Source organism: Tamandua tetradactyla, chromosome 14 (genome assembly GCF_023851605.1).
Source record: "Tamandua tetradactyla isolate mTamTet1 chromosome 14, mTamTet1.pri, whole genome shotgun sequence".
NCBI classification, from domain to species: Eukaryota; Metazoa; Chordata; class Mammalia; order Pilosa; family Myrmecophagidae; genus Tamandua; species Tamandua tetradactyla.
Window position 1 is genome coordinate 11,658,946 of NC_135340.1, and position 17,719 is coordinate 11,676,664.

Sequence of the window (17,719 nt, forward strand, 5' to 3'; positions counted from 1 at the left end):
TCCTTATAAAGGACCCCAGTAGTAGGGTTAAGGCCCATCCTTATTGAAGTGGGCCACAATTTAACTGAGGCAACCTCATCTAAAAGTCCTACTTACAATGTGTCCACACCCACAGGAATGGGGTTTAGAACAGGTTTTTTTTGGGTACATATGGCGCCAAACCACCACACCCACCTTTTTCCAGGCCACAACAAATGCCCCCTCAAGAAGAAAGCGAGACATTCATGAAATAAACCACTCTTATGGAGACAGTGTTGGAGATTAAAGTAAAGTATATTATCAACCCCTGGGACCGCAAAAGGAAAATATATTACAACTCAAAATTTCTAAATTCTAACCCAAGTTAACCTGGGTTCACTGAAGTTACTGGGCCAAACGTTCATCTTCCTTTCTAACATCAGGGCAGGTCCTCATTGCCTCCAGCTGAATGTTGTAACTATTTTTGTTTACCTTTTGTTTCAACCAGTCTCTTTGCTTCCAAACTTTCTGTGACTCACCAAAAGAACCAAAATCTGATTATATTTATAAAGCAAGTTTCAATTATGCAATTTATCAACTCGGAAAACTTTGGAGTTCCCAGTTGTCATCAAAACTTAATATGGATTCCTTACCTCTAAAATATTTTTCAGGTATTTCTCTCACTATTATCCTATTTATATCCTAAACTTCAGCAATATTGAGTCTACTCACTGCTCCAAAATATGATTTTCCCACCCTCCTTCTGTTGATTTATCCATGCTTTCCTTCCTTTTAAAAGCATATAATGAGAACTTCTGAGAAGGTGGTGAAATAGGATAAGCAGAGCTCACTCCTCCACCGTGGAATAACTAAAGAAAAGGCACGAAATGACTTGGACAGACTGTTTAAAGCAGGACACTCATGGGCTGGCTGTAGGCTGGGGAAGTTAAACCTCACAGTTCCACAGAATGAGGTTATTCCAAATAGGAGCCTGGGCAACCCCAGACCCATTGTGCCCATGAGTGGGGTCTCAGCCAAGGTCCACAGCACCCACCCCCAGCCATGGAGCTGGAGGAACCCAAGTCACATGGAGACCTGTAGCCTTGACTGGGTTGTTGCCTGGTTGGTCCCACCCAGTGGGCTGCCTCAGTGGGGAAGGCATAGGGTTGTGGATAAAAGGTGGCTCCAGAATGCATACGCTGGTTAAACAGGGAAAGTGCAGTCTGACAAACAGCTTTTTCACCCAGCCTTTAACAGACTTCCAAAATGGGCTGCAATTCCTGCAAGAGGCCCCAGCCATGGCTTGGCTAGGGATTACTTAGAAACCAAGTGCCAAAGGAAACCTTCAATGCAAACCCAATGAACTACAAAATCTTAGAGGAAAAAGGGAAATCTAAATAAACTTATCAATATAATCAAATGCCAAAAAGACAAACATAAAATCACAAAGTACTGAAGATACAAGAAGATATGGCAAGCCAAATGACCAAATTAAAAAGCCAGAGGAGACACAGAATTTGGAACGACTAACCAAAGATCCTCATACAATTCTTATGTATTAGTCAGGATTCTCTAGAGAAACAGAATCAACAGGAAATACTCGCAAATAAAAAATTTATAAAAGTGTCTCACATAATCATGGGAACACAGAATCCAAAATCCTCAGGGCAGGCTGTGAAGTCGATGATTCCAATGGAGGGTCTGGATGAACTCCACAGAAGAGGCTCACCAGCCGAAGCAGGAAGAGAGCCTGTTTCTTCTGAATCCTTCTTAAAAGGCCTCTGGTGATTGGATTAAGCATCACTCATTGCAGACGACACTCCCCTTGGCTGATTACAAATGAAGCAGCTGTGGATGCAGCTGACATGATCTTGATTTAATCCTATGAAATGTCCTCATCTCAACAGACAGGCCAGCACTTGCCCAACCAGACAAACAGGCACCACCACTTGGCCAAGTTGACACATGAACCTGACCATGACGTCTCCTAAATTACTTCAGTGAACCGGCTACACAGATAACGGATATCAAAAATACACTAGACTTGCATAAAGAAAAATGTGAAAGAATAGACAGAAAAATAGGAGAATTTATGGAAATGAATGATACTGTAGATCACATTAAAAATATGCTACAGACTCATTTGATTTCAAGAGGCAGAAGAAAGAATAAGTGAACTAAAAGACAGAACGAATTAATTCAAATGCACAAAAGAACAAATGGTAGATAAGATGGAGAAATTGAATTGATTCTCAGGGAAATGAAGGCAACATAAGATGCACAAATCTAAGAATCACTGCAATCCTAGAAGGAGAGGAGAAGAGTAAAGGGATAGGAAGAATATTTAACATAATTGGGAAAAACTTCTCAAACCTTATAAAACATAAAAATATTCAAATAGAAGAAGCCCAATGAACTCCAAATGGAATAAATCAAAATAGACCCATTCCAGAACACATACCAATCAGACTGTCAAATGCTGAAGTGGAAATGGGCCTGAAAGCAGCAAAAGAAGTAATTTACCACATACAAGGGAAGCCACATAAGACAAAGTACAGACAACTCCATGGGCACCAGGGAGGCAAGAAGGCAGTGATATGGTGTATTTAAGATTTTGAAAGAGAAAAATTGCCAGTCAAGAATTCTTTATACAGTAAAACTGTCCTTCAAAAGGGAGAGAGAGTTAAAAATTTCTACAGATAAAAGCTTGAGAGAATTTGTTAACAAGAGACCTTCTCTACAAGAAATACTAAAGGGAGTTCTACCAGCTGGAAAAAAAAAAAAAGACAGGAGAGAGAGATCTGGAGAAGGGCACAGAATTGAAAAAAGTATTAGTAAGGGTAACTTAAAGGATAAAAAGAGAGAGTGAAAAAAACAGATCTGACAAATAAAAAAGGATAAGGTAATTGAATCAGGAACTGTCTTTACAGTAATAACTTTGAATGTTAACATACTAAACTTCCCAATTAAAAAACACAGCTTGGCAGAATGGATTAAAATATGTGATGTGCCAAATGCTATTTAAAAGAGATTCATCTGCAAATGTACTAAGAAATGATGATCATGCATCTATGTGATGATGTTAAGAATTACTGATTTCATATGTAGAATGGAATGATTTCTAAACAAAAAAAAGAGATTCATCTTAGACCCAAAGACCAAGAGGTTGAAAATGAAAGGCTGGAAAAAGATATCACATGCAAGTAGTAACCAAAAGAAAGCAGGAATAGATACACCAATATCAGACAAAATGGACTTTAAATGCAAAGATGTCATAAGAGACAAGGAAGGATACCATATATTAATAAAAGGGGAAATTCACCAAAAGGAAATAAGAGTCATAATGTTTATGCACCCAATCAAGGACCAACGTATATAAGGCAAACATTGGCAAATCTGAAAGGAATGGTAGATATTTCAACAATGATAGTAGGAAACTCTAATACACCACTTTCCTTTACAGACAGAACAACCATACAAAGGATCAACAAGGAAATAGAGGACTTAAACAATTTGATAAATTAATTAGACCTAACAGATATAAATAGATCATTACACCCCAAAACACCACGATATACATTCTTCTCAAGTGCTTATGGAAAATTCTCCATGATACGTCATGTGTTGGAGCACAAACCAGGTCTTAGTACTTAAAAAAAACCCTGAAAATTTTCAAAGCACTTTTTCTGACCATAATGGAATGAAGCTGGAAATCAATAACCACCAAAGAACCCAAATTTTCACGAATATCTGAAGGTCAAATAGTACACTCTTCAACAATCAGTGGTTCAAAGAAAATTTTGCAACAGAAGTCAGTAAATATCTGAAGACAAATGAAAATGAGAACACAACATACCAAACAAAATCTATGGGATGCAACGAAGGTGGTTCTGAGAGGGAAATTTATAGCTCTAAATGCCTACATTAAAAAGAAAGAAAGAGCTAAAAGCTAAGCCCTAAGTTGAACAATGGAAGGAACTAGAGAAAGAGCAGTAAACTAACCCTAAAATAAGTAGAAGAAAAGAAATAACTAAGATTAAAACAGAAATAAATGATATGGAGAATAAAAAGAAATTAGGGAGAATCTATAGAACCAAAAGTTGGTTCTTTGAGACAGTCAACAAAAAACTTTAACTAGACCAACAAAGTCAAAAAGAGAGAATTTGCAAAAAAAAAAAACACCCAAAATCAGAAATGAGAGGGGGTAATTTCCATGGATCACAAAGAAATTTAAAACATCATAAGATGGGCAATGCAACAGTGGCTCAGTGGCAAGAATTCTTGCCTGCCGAGCTGGAGACCTGGGTTTAATTTCCAGAGACTGTGAAGGCCAAAATAAAAATCATAAAAGGATACTATGAACAACTGTATGCCAGCAAACTAGACAACTTAGATGAAATGAAACGGACAATTCCTAGAAACACAGAACAACCTATACTGACTTGAGAAGGATTAGAAGACCTCAGCAAACCAATCACAATAAAGAGATCCAATAACAGTCATCAAAAATCCAGGTCAGATGGCTTCACAGGAATTTTACCAACATCACTCTGATACTAAAACCTGATAAAGAGACTACAAAAAAGGAAAACTGCAGGCCAATTTCCTTAATAAATATAGACACAAAAGTTCTCAACAAAATATTTATACATTGAATCCAATGGCATATTAAAAAAATTGTCCACCATGACCAAAGGGGTTTATTCCAGACATGCAAGGGTAATTCAACACACACAAAATTAATCAATGTAATATGACACATTAACAAATCAAATGGGGAAAATCACATGATTATCTCTGTTGATGCTGAGGAGACATTTGACAAAATTCAGCATCTTTTCCTGATAAAGCACTTCAAAAGTAGGACTCACAGGAAACTTCCTCAATATGATGAAGGGCTGTTCTGGTTTGCTAAAGATACCAGAATGCAATATACCAGAAATGGGTTGTCTTTTTTTCAATGGAAATTTTTTAGGTTACAAATTTACAGTTCTAAGGCATAAAAATGTCCAAATCAAAGCATTAAGAGGAAGATACCTTCTCTCAGGAAAAGCAGCTGGAATCTGGGGTTCCTCTGTCACTTGGGAAGGCACATTGTGATATCTGCTGGTTCTTCGCTCTAAAATGTCTCTGAGTTTCTGTGTATTTTTCTCATGGGTTCTGAGTTTAAATGTCTTGTTTCTCAGCTTGCCAGAGACTTTTCTTTTCTTAGCTTTTCCAGGGCAAACTCTGGATTTCACCTCTTAGTTTCTCTGAGCTCTCCCCAAAATATCTCTGCCTATTATTCATCTTGAATGGGTTGGGTCACAGCTCCATGGAAACAACCTAAGTAAAAGTTCCCACCCCAAACAGGTCTGTACCCACAAGGATGGATTAAAAGAACACAGGCTTTTTTGGGGTACATAAAAGATTCAAACCAGAACAAGGGGAATACATGGAAAACCCACAGCCAGCATGGTACTCAATGATGAGAGACAGCCTTTCCTCTAAGATGAGGAATAGACCAGGATGTCCATTGTCACTTGTGCTACAAATTCTAGCTAGAGCAATCAAGCAAAAAAGGAAATAAGCTGTATCCAAAGTGGAAAGGAAGAAGTAAAACTCTCCTTATTTGCAGATGATATGATCCTGTATTTGGAAAATCCTGAGAAATCTACGATAAAGCTACTTGAGCTAAAAAAAAAATTCAGCTAAGTGGCAGGATACAAGATTAATGCGCAAAAATCAGTAATGTTTCTATACACTAGTAATGACCTAACCAAGGAGGCAATTAAGAAAAAAGTTTTGTTCACAATAGCAACTAAAATAATAAAATATCTAGGAATAAACTTAGCTAAGAATGTAAAGGACTTGTACCTAGAAAACTAAAAAATATTCCTAAAAGAAATTAGAGAAGACCTAAATAAGTGGAAAGACATTCCATGTTCATGGATAAGAAGTCTAAATGTCATTAAGATGTCAATTCTACCCAAATTGATGTACAGATTCAACACAATACTAATCAAAATTCCAACAACCTGCTTTGCAGACTTGGAAAAGCTAGTTATCAAATTTATTTGTAAGGGAAAGGGGACTTGAATAGCCAAAAAATCCTAAAAAAGAAGAGTAAGTGGGAGGACTATACTTCCTGACTTTAAAGCTTATTATAAAGATGCAGTGGTCAAAACAGCATAGTATTGGCACAAAGATAGACAAATTGATCAATGGAATTGAACTAAAAGTTCAGAAATGATCCTCAGATCTATGATCAAATGATTCTTGACAAGGCCCCAAAATCCACAGAACTGGGACAGAGTTGTCTCTTCAATAAATGGGGCTAGGAAAGCAACTGGATATCCATATCCAAGGGAATGAAAGAGAACCCCTACCTCACCTTCTATATAAAAATTAACTCAAAGTAGATCAAAGACCTAAAATGTATGAGCCAGTACCATAAAACTCCTAGAAGAAAATATAGGGAAACATCTTCAAGTCCTAGTGACGGAAGGTAGCTTCTTAGACCTTATACTCAAAGCACAAGCAGTGAAAGAAAAAATTGTTAAATGGGAACTCCTAAAGACTGAGCACTTCTGCACTTCAAAGGACTTTGTGTAAAAGGTGAAGAGGCAGCCAACTCAATGAAAGAATATTTGAAAAACATATCTGATAAAGGTACAATATACAGTATATACAAAGAAATGCTACAACTGAACAAGAAAAGGACAAACCATCCAATTAGAAAACCATCAAAAGACAGGAATACACATTTTTCCAGAGGAAATACAAGTGACCAAAATGTACATGAAAAGATTTTCATCTTCATTAGCTATTAGGGAAATGCAAATCAAAACCACAATGAGGGTGGGCCACGGTGACTCAGCAGGCAGAGTTCTCCCCTGCCATGTTGGAGACCTGGGTTTGATTCCCGGTGCCTAGCCATGAAAAAAAAACAATGAGATATCATCTCATACCTATAAGAATGGCCCCTATAACAGGAAATAACAAAGGTTGGAGAGGATGTGGAGAAACAGAAACACTTATTCAGTGTTGGTGGGAATGCAAAACGGTACAGCTGCTGTGAAAGAGAGTTTGGCAGTTCTTCAGAAAATTAAATACTGAACTTCCCTATGACCCAGCAACTCCTCTACTCGGTGTATACTCAGAAGACCTGAAATCAGGGCAGAAACAGACACTTGCACACCAACATTCATAGTGATATTATTCACAATTGCCAAAAGACAGAAACAATCCAAGTGTCTATCAATAGATGAGTGACTACACAAAATGTGGTATATAATTATGATGGAATATTATGCAGCAGTAAGAAGATATGAGGCCCTGAATCATGCAAGAACATGGATGAACCTTTAGCACATAATGCTGAGTGAAATAAGTCAGACACAAAAGGACAGATATTGTATGATTCTACTAGTATGAACTACCTAGAAAATGTAAACTCAGAGTCTTAAAATGTAGAATTTAGGGTACATAAAGATCTGCAGAAGCTAAAGAAGGGGGAGCAGTTCCCTAATATGCACGGAATTGTTAATGAGGTTGAGCTTAAATGGATAGAGGTGATGGCAATTTGTTGCTGAGACTATAAATAATAACAGCTGCATTGTAGCTGAATTTTATTGAAAGGGTTTGTTTAAAGTCCTGTACTTCAGTGATTAACTACAAATACAATTAACTACAAATATAAATAAGTTCCTGCATGAACTATTACAAATGTATGACACTTGTACAAAGAGTTAATAGAATGGTATATGGGGAAAAAGCTATCCATTGCATGCTACAGACTATTTTTATTAGCAATATCTTAAATTCTTTCATCAGTAGTAACATGTGTACTATAACAATACTAGCAGTAAATAATTGAGGGGTGATAAAGTATAAGGGATGCTTTGAGTTTTCTTTTCGTGTGTGTGTGTCTGTTATTTTTCTCTTTGGAGCAATGAAAACTGTCTAAAATTGAGGGTGATGATGATGGCAAAACTAAGTGAGGACACTGCGAGACACTATACACTTTGGATGGAATATATGGTATGTGAACATATCTCAATAAAACCTGTAAATTTAGAAGAAAGTGTATACCTGCTTACCTCAAATCACTGAACTCCTACCAATAATTTAAGGGCCGTCTCAGGTGCTTTCTCCTCTTTGTCCCCCATCCACCACCCTTTCCCTACCCCCACAGTATTGCCAAAAACTAGATCTTTTCTTTCTTTCATTTCACTCTATCACCTAGTGGTCTTCTGTAGCACCCTTTATATTCTGCTTTGATTAGAGTCATTTCTAAGATTGTCATTCTTCCCAAGGATATGACAATTTTCTTAAAAATAAAAAGTATGACAACTATTATTTTGATCACTTACATTAAACTGTACAGCACCTGATGACAAATATTTGCTAAACCATTAAATTTTCTAGAAGGAAAGACATTAGTTTAATTCTCCACTGCATGTGCTAACTTTTAAAACTGGACTCAAAATCTTGACCTTGGAATTTCAGTATTTGGGTTTGCAAAGCTTAGAGAAATTGTATATGCTAGTCAACACAAAGCCCTATACATACTCAAGTTCTGTGTGTATCCTTCAAAAGAATTATGAACTGTAAGGCACTTAGAAGTAATATTTTGGCTCATTCTAACATTTCTTGGTTTTAGAGGATATTTGGTCAATGTGCAGAATTCAGAATGATTTCTTCACTTTCAAAATGCAATTTATTGAAGAGTAATGTGTTCCAGATTCACTGAAATAAAAAATAGTCCCCCTCTGAATTTTAAAAGCATAAAAATATTAATGGACTACCTTTTTCTACTTGCCATTTGGGTATAACTCAGCACTATTTGGGAATTGTTTCTTAAAAGGACTACAGTACTGGATTTGTCACATTATATAATATAATTAATAATAACTCAGGGAAAACCTCGTGTCTGATGCTCTTTATTTCCAGGGTATGGACAGATGAGTAAAAAGTATGGTTAAAAAATAAATAAATAAATAATAGGTGTGGGAGTTAGATTCAGTTGTCAACTTGGCCAGGTGAACATACCTAGTTCTCTTGCTGCGGATACAAACCAATGGTATGTGAATCTCATCTGTTGCTAATTACATCCGCAGTCGGCTAGGAGGCGTGTCTGCTGCAATGAGTGACGTCTGACTTAATTGGCTGGTGCTTAAATGAGAGAGAGCAATGTAGCACAGCCTAGCAGCTCGGCATTCCTCATCTCAGCACTAGCAGCTCAGCCCAGGCCTTTGGAGATGCAGAAAGAAATCACCCTGGGGAAAGCTGTTGGAACCCAGGGGCCTGGAGAGAAGACCAGCAGAGACCACCTTGTGCCTTCCACGTAAGAAAGAACCTCAGTGAAAAGTTAGCTGCCTTTCCTCTGAAGAACCAACAAAATAAATCCCCTTTTATTAAAAGCCAATCCATCTCTGGTGTGTTGCATTTTGGCAGCTAGCAAACTAGAACAATAGGGGGGACAAAGAGTAAAATAAATTGGGTAGATGGAAATACTAGTGGTCAATGCAAGGGAGGGTAAGGGGGATGGTATGTATGATTTTTCTTTCTTTTTTCTTGTTATTCCTTTTTCTGGAGTGATGCCGATGTTTTAAAAAATGATGATGGTGATGAATACACAACTATGTGATGATATTGTGGGCCAATGATTGTACATCATGTGTAAAATGAATGTGTGTGTGAAGACTTCCCAATAAAAAAAGAGAATAACTCAGAGAAATGTTGATTCAATATATGTAAGAGTCCAAATAACAATCCTAACTTTCAAATATTTCTCAATATGTCAAAAGAGAATCAAAACTGATCATGATGAAAATGAAAATGGACCCAAATTTCACAACTTAAAAGAAATTAAGTCAGCTTGATCTAATTTAAGCACATGAGTCTTTAATTATATATTGGAACATAGTGTATTTAGAATCAATCTACACCTACTCAAACAGTAAAAGAAAAAGTTTCTTATTTCAGTCTTAGGATTTTTATCTATACAGATAATGTTCAAAGGACTACTACAAAATTCCCCTCTAGCTCTCAAAGTACATGATGCCACTATTTTATTTCCACCCTTTTTTAGTACAGAAGCAATGGTACTGTATGTCCTTTCTCTGCATTAAATTATTCCTCTTTGTGGCTTTTTGAACACGACGAGACGCCATAGGGAGACACTGCATTAGGCAGAGGACACTCCAGATGACTCCATCAACAGAAGAGCATCCCCAGCTTAGTGACGCTTTTGCTGTTCTTCAAAAATCAGTATATCCTCTCACTTCAGGAGAAGATGCTGGAAAATCTAATTTCAGAAAAATTAGGACCATGAATTGTTCACATAGAACTATAATTGAATAAGTGTAGTTTAGCTCATTATGGCAAATGCCACTCACTGCATCTAGTGTTTGCTTGATTTTATCGAGAACGATTGCATAGTAATCCTGAATTTATTTTATACTAGTCACTGTGATATGAAGAATCTTGTAACAGCAGAGAAGAGTGAGATTCAATGGGAATAACTGACCCTAGAAACAAAGCAAACCAAGATAATGTAAATTATCCAACAATAATTTAGTAAGACTGATAATTTTTATATAAATTGCAAAAGATTGCACTATTTTCTATTTCTTAACAACCATATCCCTACGGGAAAATGCCATTTAGGCAAAATAATTGATATCTAAGGGTTGTTCATTCAGTGTCTTACAATGCTTATATCTAGTCATGTAAAGGGGAGAGGGGAATATATATATATATTATATATAAATATCTAATATATAAAATGAGGACTCATTCATTTCTTAGGGGGACCACATTCATCATCTTAATAGTTTTGTTTTCTGATTTTTCTATTTTTTAACAAGAAATGACAACATTTACAAATATTACAGAGAGCATTCTACCTACTGTTTTTAAAAAAGTAATTGAATAAAGGGATATCTTAATTTACACTCAATTACACTTAATTGCCACACATGATGTCATAATTGCAATGAGTTTTTTATAGTATGGGACCTGATTCTAAAATCTGTATGCAGACAAAACAAACACTGACATCAAGTCTGTTTGTCACTGACATCGGTGGGATTTTTGATTAAACAATACTGGCCCATGTCAAGTCGGTATCTAAAAGTCATCCTTAATTGTGTATTCACAATTATTCAAACCTATTTAAAGGTATTCACCAGGACATTTTTAAATAAGTTTAAAAAGCCAATATACATGAAAATATGAAATACACCCCCAAAGAAGAAAAAAATCAAAATAAAATCTCCCAAGACAGCACAAAAACTTATAATCAAGTCATAATATTGGGAAACGAAAGAAATTGTGAAATTAAGCTAATTGCCTAGACAAAATTCACTTTTATAATAAGTTATTTGTTATAGGCTTCAGCTATATTATTCTCTATATATTATGGTACTGTATCCTTTGTCATTCCTTTGCTGAGTAATTTGTTCTAAACCCCTCCATAGGATGGACATAATACAGTGACCATTATTTTGCCCTATTGTCAACCATTGTGCCTAAGAATGTCATTTTTTAATGCACTTTCATCTTGAAAATAACAGTATCATTACCTTTAATTAAAAAATAAAGACACTGAATTTTAGAAAGACTAAATTATTTGATCAAGGTAGCAGAATTTGAAACTAACTCTGAGTACAAATCTCATGCATTGTAAACTATAAAATAAGAAATGCCCAGTAAATGGATTGAAATTCAAGACTCTTACATTAATTTATATCAGATTTTAAAAGCAATAATCTTTTTTAATCTAAATATCAGTATTTGAAAGAGATGCAGGTAAATATAAATAAAACAACATATCACCTATTATTCTAACACTGTTAACATCCTGAAATGTATTTGTATATCCAGCCATTCTTTTTTCCTTCTTTAGGGATACAGGGTAAATAGACAAATATTTTCTTTTAACTCAACTTCTGTATTCCAAGTTTCTCATCTGTAAAAACGAGTCAATAATTATGCCTACATTCCATAGGATTTAAACTATAGTAGAATAAATAACTTAGCAAAGAACTGGCATACACTAATAATTAGTAAAAATAATGGAAGCTTTGAAGATAAAGAAAGGTTCCCAAAATGCTATACAATTTTTCTTCGTGATTCCTTACCTTTCTCTCAAACATACTTCTTTCTTGTATAAACCTAACTCTGAATTCAGCCCCTTCCTACATTTTTGCCATTACTAGTACCAAATCACCATTAAGTCTTATCAGTATAGTCATCTGTGCTCCCTGGTTTTCCCTCTGAGTCCTTAATAATCTCTTCAGAAGTAGCAGCCACAGTGATGCTTTATTACATAAGCCATTTCATATCATGACTCTGCTCCAACTCTTTCTAGTTTCCTATCTCTTGCACACCAAAAGCCAACTTAGCCTGACCCACAGAGCTAAATGATACGTCCACCAGTTTTCTTCTCTGGCCTCTTCTTCAATGCTTCTTCTGCTACTCTTCAGCCACACTTGACTCCCAGCTATTTTATAAAAATATCAAGCATGCTTATACCTCAGGGGATTGAACCCTTTTTCCCTCAATCTCCATTCTTCTGGATATCTTCATGACTTTTCCCCTCACTCATTCAGATCTTTCCAAAAATGTCCCCAGTTGAGAGGACATGTTCCTGATGACCCTTGATAAAGTATCAGCCCTGTCCCTCCAAACCCACATCCCATATCATACTTGCAATATTTTCCTTCATAGTACTTTTCATCATCTAATATTTTATATATTTACTTGTTTATTTATTGCCTATCTTGCCTGACTAAAAAAAAAAGCCCCGAATAACAAGTTTTTGTCTTTTCATTCACTCTATCTTTGACTAATGCCTGCCAGAAAAATATCTTTTGGATGAATAAATCAGGAGAGCCTTCCTACTGACATGGTTTTCTGAGATGGGCCCTGAAGATGAGTTTGAGTAGTCAAAAATGTTATAAGAGCAAGTTTTCTAGAAAGAACAAGCTCAACAAAATGCACAGAGGAGACAAAAAATAAGGAGAATAATCTGGGAAAACCAAATAATTCAGTTTTATTGTTGTGTACAGTGTGAACGAAGAAGTAGTCATAGTGGAGATTAAAGGCTGGATCTTATTTGGGTTTGGAGGGCCAGGAATGTCAGAAAGCAAGTTTGAATTTCATTGAAAAAGTGATGGGGAGCCTCTAGAGGTTTCTGAAAAGGGAAATTATATGGCTGAAGCATTTTAAGATTTATCTTACAGGAATATATAGTATAGATTAAAAGGAGGAAGACTACAAGTAGAGAGTTCAGAACTTTACATAAGCTTCTCTGTCCTAATTCACTCTAACATTTGGTAAGTCAGAAAAGATCTTCAGATTTTAATTTGTGAGTGTTCCAGCTAAGGACAATGAATTACAAGGAAATATGTTTAATATAGAAAACAACCAGCAAATTGTTAAAGAGTACAAATGTAAAAGGTAAAGCCTCAAGAGAATAAAATGTCTGATTTTATATAAAATGCTTTTTAAAAAACATGAGAAAACAACACCTGAGTAGAGAAAGTTATGTCCAATGACTGAAGCACAGGTATGTTTTATATGACTAAGAATGCTTGATGTAAAAGAAAAGTATCAGTTTTTACTTAGATCCTCTTAAAAGTATAATGCAAACCATTAATGCTCTGAAATAAATGAGATCTTCTCATTGTTTATTATATTTCACTTGAATTCACAGTACATAAATGAAAATTATGTATACAATGTACCACAAATAATTAGTATTTCTGTTTGGAGCAAATAATATGGACAGAGATTAAACAAATGGGGAAAATAAAATCCAAGAAAGTGATCCATTACTTTAAGATCATGCATTTCTCAAAAACAGTCTCCATATGTCCCTGAAATGGATCAATAATTCATATTATAATTTTGAAATGATAAACAACTAACTGTATTTGCTGAATTTACATGACCCAACAATTAAATGAGAATGAGAAGGATAATTACATAGCTGGAAGAAGACATTGCCTTAAACTAATTTAACTTGGATAATCTTTTTCTATTTTATTCAAGATGTGTATTTAAATCCTTCCTAATTCCTCCAAATATTTCTTAATTTAGAAAACATCTTCAAATATTCTGTAACAAATCTTTAACTTCCTATTAACAATATAAGAAAAACCCTGAGAAAACTATCGCCTATGTTTTGTGCCACCATTAATACTTTTATGTGTAAATAAGTGCTTCATTTAGAAAACACTTTAAGCACTATTCTAGGCACTGGGATAAAAAGATTTAAAAATTGTTAAAAATAGCATGTCTTCGAAGATATTATAGTCTGGGATATGTGGAAAAGGAGGTAAACAGATTATTTAAATACAATGTGTAATTGCTATGATGAAAGAATGCCCTGACACACAATTGCACTACATGGAAAAGCAAAGTTCTCAGAAAAATGTCTGCTCAAAGAGCCTGAATCTACATCAACATGAGGCTACTTTACACAGAAACCCAGAAACCCATCTGAAGCTTCTCTCGGACATACAATTTGAAGTCAATATAGGAACAAAGATGAGTGATACACACCTCAACTTTGAAGTATAAGGGAACTCTTTCCCAAAAGCAGATTACGTATAACCAGTTAAATAAGTAAAATTAGGGGATGATGGCTCAGGAAGAAGAAAGAATAGGAGCAAATACATAAAAATATGAAATAGCTTAGTGTGTATAGAGAAATGCAAATTGTTTAGTAATACTTGGGCAGATTCTATGCTGGTTTTACTGGTTATACAATTAGGAAATTCTATTCAGAGAAATAACATGGTATTTGTCTAACTTAAATGATGTGTAGTAATCTTTGAATACTTGGATGTGTAGAAGAGAGATGAAAGAAAGCAATGTAATGACTTCACAAATAAGTAATAGGAAACTCTCTCAAGACTTTCAAATAGCACAGAAGTGTAACCCACAAACAAGTGAACATGAAGTTGGATAAACAGTAAAACCCTAGGCTCCAGTTTTGGATAAAACATCTGATGGTATAATACAAGAACCGACCACAGAGAAACACATTTTTGATTAATTGGGAATATTCTTCAAAATAATGCTCAACCCACTACTTGAGGCAGAGCAGTCCATATTATCTAAAACAGAAGTTAAAGGAGAATTCCCCAGACCTCACGCATAACTGCAGAACGTGTTTTGGAAAATATGGAGACACATGGCATCTCTAACATCCTTAAAGCTCTGTATGGATCAATAAAGATGGACAAATACCTATAAAAGAAACAGGTGGTCATAAATCAAGCTTGGCATTTGAATTTTAATAGTTTACATAATAAACGAGAATTTACATGAGTCAGAACGAAAGGCCTGACATTAGTCCATCATGCCTCATCGTGTATTTGTATGAAGCTTAGGCTCACAGGAGATGCAGAGAAGGGATCCTGTTTCACGTGTCCCCAGGGCACAGTGGACTTCCCACGCTACACCTGTCCTGTGGGGAAAGCCACTCTGCATTTGTAATGCTAATACTTGTACGAGACACATAATAAGTGCTCAGAAAATATCCACTAAATCCTGAATTCACGAGTATCTTCCTCCTTGCTAATCTACGCACTCCACGAGAGCAAGAATTACCTCTGTCCTGCTTACTGCTGAATGTTTAGTTTATTTCCTACTCTTATTTATGACACACACACAATGTTAACAATAAATATTTGTTGGATGAAGGAACCTATAAGTTAAATATGTAGAACCTGACAACAGAAAAAAGAGGACTAGCCTAGGCAGAATTTCTTATCGTTTCCCTTCATCCATTTTGATAAATGGTGTCCCCAGTACTTTAGTGAGAAAAACACGAAATCTACTTAAGAACAAATGAGTGGTAAAAAAAAGAAACTTAAAATCAAAGCCAAGGTTCAGGAACTCAGAGTCGGTTAATCAGATGAGCCTCATTCTTTAAAAAATTGTCTCCAGAGCACAGTTCTTGTGTGCAGTTTATTGCAGAACCAGTTGTGAGGAAAAAGGAAACAAAAACTAACTCAGCAACTTTGAGATTTGTCAACGTCTAGTGTCACTAAAACCTGATACGGCAAATACTAAGAATATAGCAATTTGCCTATATGCAATAAATATAATTAATTCCTACTATAGAATAATCTTAATCATCAATAACATAAATGGAAAACGTTAAGTTTTGTGGTTTCACTCTCATGAAAGGAAAGAGTACACAAATTGAAGTGATAAACAAAGCGATTCTTATCCTAATCTTTATACAAGTCTCTGAAATTGCAGGTTGTTTAAAGCAGCAAAAACGTTACCTGTTACTACAAAACAATATTCACTAATGAGTTATGACTTATTAATGTACTCTTTATTCAAATATCCTTCTTCACTTAACACCAGTATAGATACATGAACAGGCAGATTCCTCTGGAGACAGCTGTCACTTTGACCATGTTGTCAATTGGTTTATCATTCCTCTTGCATTACAAATAAGGTGTATATCTCTGGGAAAGTAGAAATGCAATTTCATCTACAAAATTTAGGATTTCATGAAGTCAATGAAAATGATGTTGGTAACTGCTGGAATCAAGTGCAAAGCTACTGACAAATGAGGATATAGCAGAATGAATCTTTACAAATGAAAAACTATCTACACAGATGCATCAAAATGAGAAACTGATTGGACTAAAAGATTAAGAAAGGCCCTTGGGAAAGCTGCTGTTTTCAAAGCCCTGGTTTGTATCTTTCTGTGTATTTTTTTTCTTTGTTGTTTTCAATTGTTTGTTTTCTTTTCCCTTGGCTTGTATGTTTTCCCTAAACTAACCTCCCGGGAGGGGATAGTGGAGAGTCACTATTAATAGGTACAGAGTTCCTTCTGTGGGTGGTAGAATGTTCTGGAATTGGATTGTGGTGATGATGGCACAACTTTATATATGCAGTAAAAACCACAGAATTGTACACTTTTAAAGTGTATACTTTAAAAGGGTAAATCTTAGGGATTGTGAATTATATCTCAATTAAAAAATGGGAAATAATTTTCTAAAATAGTCTTCCTTACGATTCTGGTGTAAAAAAATGTCCAGTGAAAAATGTCCTTTTTGCTATTGATCAATTTTATTTGAAAATATGCAGAGAAAAAATATGGCAAGCATTTCTTCTTTCCTTAGGAATATGCACAGTTGCAATTACAACAAAATCTTAATAAAATATGAGATAAAAATACATTGTTTTCAAAGGCAGGGCTTCATTTTCCATACGGAATCAGAAAACGTTTTTTTTCTATTATTAATCATCAAGATTGGCTCCTAGCAGGCCCCCTGAATTGGGGAGGGGGAAGATGTTTGTTTAACAAATTGGAATAAATTCTAATATATAGTTGTACTTTCAAATTATGTTAAATTCTAGAAAAAAATTTCAAGTTTTGCATTTAATGTTCCAATCATTAATCTACAGCCAAACTGTGCTGCCTGACACAAAGGGAGCAAAAACAATCAAAATTCCTGTCTCTAGACCATGAATTTATGAACTTAAATACAGCCCAGAATGAAAGATCCTTTATTCTGGATGTAAAAATTTCATATCATTTTAGATTAAATTGAATCTTCAGATTTTATAGATGCTTTACATACACATGCAGAACTAATCTGCAATATAAGGCAGAGCAGAAGTTTGCAAGCAAATGAATATTTTTGGCATTTCATACTGTTACTGGAATTCTCACCAATAGCCAGGCACATAGTTCGTTTTAAACAGTGAAAACACTATTCTGGATAAACTGGTTGTT

At 35.2% G+C, this 17,719-nt stretch overlaps 1 protein-coding gene and 1 long non-coding RNA gene across 2 annotated transcripts in view; both read right to left on the reverse strand.

The window, feature by feature from the left end:
- LRFN5 (leucine rich repeat and fibronectin type III domain containing 5) overlaps positions 1 to 17,719 on the reverse strand; it is a 316,517-nt gene that overhangs the window by 281,335 nt on the left and 17,463 nt on the right. The window lies entirely within an intron of this gene.
- LOC143654799 (uncharacterized) lies at positions 9,846 to 16,007 on the reverse strand. The gene is made up of 3 exons (XR_013161966.1): positions 15,105 to 16,007; positions 11,782 to 11,914; positions 9,846 to 10,472 (listed from the first exon to the last, which is right to left on the reverse strand). It is a non-coding gene; the product is annotated as an uncharacterized LOC143654799 (long non-coding RNA).